The sequence below is a fragment of the Ailuropoda melanoleuca genome, unplaced genomic scaffold, assembly GCF_002007445.2.
Source record: "Ailuropoda melanoleuca isolate Jingjing unplaced genomic scaffold, ASM200744v2 unplaced-scaffold11384, whole genome shotgun sequence".
Taxonomy (NCBI): domain Eukaryota; kingdom Metazoa; phylum Chordata; class Mammalia; order Carnivora; family Ursidae; genus Ailuropoda; species Ailuropoda melanoleuca.
The window spans coordinates 6,840,907-6,846,352 of record NW_023179820.1 but is presented as its reverse complement, the minus strand read 5'-3'; positions in this window follow the sequence as shown (position 1 = coordinate 6,846,352).

Sequence of the window (5,446 nt, the reverse complement as noted above, 5' to 3'; positions counted from 1 at the left end):
TCTACCACCGTCAAGTTAGGTATTGTTAGAACTCGGCCTTCCTAATGTATATTATCTTCCTCATCCTATACCTTCTACACAGTTGGTGTTCAGCAAATGTTTTGTTTGTTTATTTGTTGTTTTTTTTATTAAGCAGGCTCCAAGTCCAGCATACAGCCCAGCACAGGGCTTGAACTCAGACCTCGAGATCAAGGATGCCTGGGTGGCTCAGATGGTTAAACGTCTGCCTTCGGCTCAGGTCACGATCTCCAGGTCCTGGGATGGAGCCCCACGTCAGGCTCCCAGCTCAGCAAGGAGTCTGTTTCTCTCTCTCCCTCTGCCTTTCCCCCTGCTTGTGCTCTCTCTGTCTCTCTCTCACTCTCTGTCTTTCAAATGAATAAATAAAATATAAAAAAAAAAGACCCTGAGATCAAGACCTGAGCTGAGATCAAAAGTCAGACCCTTACAAACTGAACCATCCAGGGCCCCTCAGCAAATATTTTATTAATACATTTTTCTTCATCAGAAAGTACTCCTTCAGCTAAATATTATATAAAAACAAGACATAGTGATGTATGTCTATTTGATTACAAGACTATCAAATGTGCATTGTAGATAACTGGGTGTTATTCTTTCTCTTTTTCCATATCGTTCTAGTAGGTGTCATTACCTTTTGGGGGAGGGATGAATAGGAAGCATCCATTTCTTTTGCCAAAATATAACACAAAACTTTATGAGAAAGGGGTAAGATCTTTTACATATTACTAAAGATAATGAAACAAAATGAGAAAAATAACTCTAAAGCTCTTGATTCATATAGGCAAAGTGCTCTCAACAATATTGACAAGGGGTTTCATATCGATTTTATTTTAATTTTTTACATGTATACCAGATACATGTATATATATGTATATGTGCCTGTGTATGCACACACACACACACAGACAACACTTAATATCATATACAGCATTGGGTTTTATTTGCATTTCTTTGATTGCTGGTGAGTGGACATCTGTACAATATTCTTCTTTGTGAATTTCATTTGTGTGTGTGTATTCTCTATTCATGCTTTTTATCAGTTTTGCTTTTGGAGGGCAGAAACATGTTTACATATCTTGATACAGTAAATCCATGCTAAGGAATTTATTCTAAGAATGAGCTATTACTTTTAAAATAAAAAATATATCTTTAAACCAAAAAGTAAATTCATTGAGTTCTGTAATATAACCAGTATATTAAAGAAGTAATGGGGAATATGTCTATAATTTAACCATTGCCTCTGCACTCAGAATGAGTGCAGTCTGCTTTGAGGAGAAAGGCAGAAAACACCAGAGAGAAAACGATAATATTCCAGGACACCATAAAATGGAAATCTCCACCGTTGGCCAGATCATACATATGACAGGTGTTTTTTAACGACCAGGGAAGAGTGTGAGGTCTTGCATTTAGACAGAGCTCTATGGAAGAGGGAGCCCTTGAGCTGGGACTTTAGGAACTGGGGCAGTTTATAGCCAGTAGAATACGGGCTGGATTGTAGTGGGTTATACTCCGGGAGTCAGACTGCAGGAGATGGGACAGTGACAAATGACCTCACTGAAGCACAGAAACTGGTGGGGAAGAGCGGGGGAAATGTGGTTTCCTAGGCTGGGAGCAGGGAGAGTCTTTAAAGACAGCAGAGACTCTCCTACTTGCTGGGCTGGGTGCTGGCAAAGCTACAGCAACTTTTTACTTGAGAAGAGCAGAGCGATGAAAGCATTACTCTATACAGGCTGACCTGACAGTAGTAACTGGCCTGCATCTTACAAACTTGGAGGGCAGAAAGAAAACTTAGAAAACGAGCTTCCGCTATGTACGAACTCAACACTTTTTTAAAAATGGGGATAGTTTTCTTCTTTGAATTTACAATCATAGTCTGAATTTCATTTTTAAAAATAACCTCTTTCCTCTGGTGTCCTTTTTCTTAATTTATAAGTAAAGCTTTTAATAAAGCTTTCTATTCAAATTTTTAACCTATGTCAGCCTTTGTGACCCACCTGAGAATCCATTTACACCCTCTAGGGGCACCCGGCTGGTCCGTCCACGCGGCTCTTGATCTCAGGGTCTTGAGTCCAAACCCTATGTTGGGCATGGAGCCTACTTAAAAAAGAAAAAAAATTTGAATAAATGGTAACATAACCTCATTAAAGTAAATGGTATATTAAAAAAAAATTCTAGTACACCTCCTTCCATGTTTCTCTTGTCATATAACTACATGGTGGCGAATCTATGCATCCTTATGCACAGTTATTATTTCACACAAATAGCAATACATTCTATGTATACACTTATCTCTGCTTTCTTTTCTCTTTCAACAATACTTCATGGAAATTCTTTCTAATAAATCACTATGTCTGTACTTCATTCTTTTTTTCCTAATTCACTCTTTATTAGTGCTGTATATTATTCCATCATATGCTGTAATTTATTTAACCATTATCCTACTAACCTTTTTAACTGCAAGCAATGCTACAATAACAAATTTTACACATCTGTTTCTCATATACTAATGACCTTTATGAAATTAATAAATCGTACATTTTTTTATTTTAGTGGGTATTGCTAGGTTGTTTTCCAAAAAGGCTATAATACTCTTTATGCATGGAAAGAGCCCTTTCTCTCCATTCCCACCGTAATGACTATTATTGCTCATTTGAACTTGTCATCTTCATTCATAGAAATTGATTTTCCTGGCTACTTATGAATTTGAGCTTGCTTCCCCAAAATAACCAATATTTTGACTTGCTGTTCAATACTTCCAAGCTTTTCCTTATAGTTTTAGCAGCCAAGTATTCAACTTAAATATTATAGTTTAGTTATGACTATTATGACTATAGTTTAGTTATGACTATTATGAAACTTATAATAATTCCTGCCAAGGAGTCTTCCAGAGTGGTTCTCACCAGCGCACATCCTCAGCTCATGTTCATTACCCCCACCCAAATCCAGTGTTGTCAGGCTCCCACCTCCCCACGTCTTATAGGTGTGTAGAAGCAATCTCATCATTGTGGTTTTACTTCACAAGTACCTTTCCACATAGGACCACTGGATTCTCTCTTTCATGAAATGCTTTTTCAACTGCTCTTGCCCGTTTTGATGCTAACTTGTCTTCCCAATTTTTTGATTTGTCTTCCTTTATACTTCTAGACATGAGTGCTTCGTCAAATGAGTTCACTTTAAAATCAGCTTTCTTTAGAAGGCAATATAGTACAATTTTAATTGGAAATTAAATTTTGTCAGTCCAAGCACCAAAATAAACAACCAAATGGATAAAAAACATGTAGAAAAATAAAACAATGCAAGAACTAAAAGAAAATTAGGAAGATTCCTTTATAACCCGGATATAAGGACAACCTTTCATCTCGCCACTATTATTCAACATAGTACTAGAAGTCCTTGCAACAGCAATCAGAAGACAAAAAGGGATCAAAGGTATCCAAATCGGCAAAGAAGAAGTCAAACTGTCTCTCTTTGCAGATGACATGATACTCTATATGGAAAACCCAAAGGAATCCACTCCCAAACTATTAGAAGTTATAGAACAATTCAGTAAGGTGGCAGGATACAAAATCAATGCCCAGAAATCAGTTGCATTTCTATACACGAATAACGAGACTGAAGAAAGAGAAATTAGGGAATCCATCCCATTTACAATAACACCAAAAACCATGCGTTACCTTGGAATTAACTTAACCAGAGACGTAAAGGACCTATATGCTAGAAACTATAGATCACTTTTGAAAGATATTGAGGAAGACATAAAAAGATGGAAAAATATTCCATGCTCATGGATTGGAAGAATTAACATAGTTAAAATGTCCATACTACCCAGAGCAATCTACACTTTCAATGCTATCCCGATCAAAATACCGAGGACATTTTTCAAAGAACTGGAACAAATAGTCCTTAAATTTGTATGGAACCAGAAAAGGCCCCGAATCTCCAAGGAACTGTTGAAAAGGAAAAACAAAGCTGGGGGCATCACAATGCCGGATTTCGAGCTGTACTACAAAGCTGTGATCACAAAGACAGCATGGTACTGGCACAAAAACAGACACATCGACCAATGGAACAGAATAGAGAACCCAGAAATGGACCCTCGGCTCTTTGGGCAACTAATCTTTGATAAAGCAGGAAAAAACATCCGGTGGAAAAAAGACAGTCTCTTCAATAAATGGTGCTGGGAAAATTGGACAGCTACATGCAAAAGAATGAAACTTGACCACTCTCTCACACCATACACAAAAATAAACTCCAAATGGATGAAAGACCTCAATGTGAGACAGGAATCCATCAAAATTCTAGAGGAGAACATAGGCAACAACTTCTATGACATCGGCCAGAGCAACCTTTTTCACGACACATCTCCAAAGGCAAGAGAAATAAAAGATAAAATGAACTTATGGGACTTTATCAGGATAAAGAGCTTCTGCACAGCCAAGGAAACAGTCAAAAAAACTAAGAGACAGCCCACGGAATGGGAGAATATATTTGCAAAGGACACCACAGATAAAGGACTGGTATCCAAGATCTACAAAGAACTTCTCAAACTCAATACACGAGAAACAAATAAACAAATCATAAAATGGGCAGAAGATATGAACAGACACTTTTCCAATGAAGACATACAAATGGCTAACAGACACATGAAAAAATGTTCAAAATCATTAGCCATCAGGGAAATTCAAATCAAAACCACACTGAGATACCACCTTACGCCAGTTAGAATGGCAAAGATAGACAAGGCAAGAAACAACAATTGTTGGAGAGGATGTGGAGAAAGGGGATCCCTCCTACATTGTTGGTGGGAATGCAAGTTGGTACAGCCACTCTGGAAAACAGTGTGGAGGTCCCTTAAAAAGTTAAAAATTGAACTACCCTATGACCCAGCCATTGCACTACTGGGTGTTTACCCCAAAGATACAGACGTAGTAAAGAGAAGGGCCATATGCACCCCAATGTTCATAGCTGCATTGTCCACAATAGCCAAATCATGGAAGGAGCCGAGATGCCCTTCAACAGATGACTGGATTAAGAAGCTGTGGTCCATATATACAATGGAATATTACTCAGCTATCAGAAAGAACGAATTCTCAACATTTGCTGCAACATGGACGGCACTGGAGGAGATAATGCTAAGTGAAATAAGTCAAGCAGAGAAAGACAATTATCATATGGTTTCTCTCATCTATGGAACATAAGAACTAGGATGAACAGTAGGGGAAGAAAGGGATAAAGAAAGGGGGGTAATCAGAAGGGGGAATGAAACATGAGAGACTATGGACTATGAGAAGCAAACTGAGGACTTCAGAGGGGAGGGGAGTGGGTCATGGGATAGACTGGTGATGGGTAGTAAGGAGGGAACGTATTGCACGGTGCACTGGGTGTTATACGCAACTAATGAAGCATCGAACTTTGCATCGGAATCCGG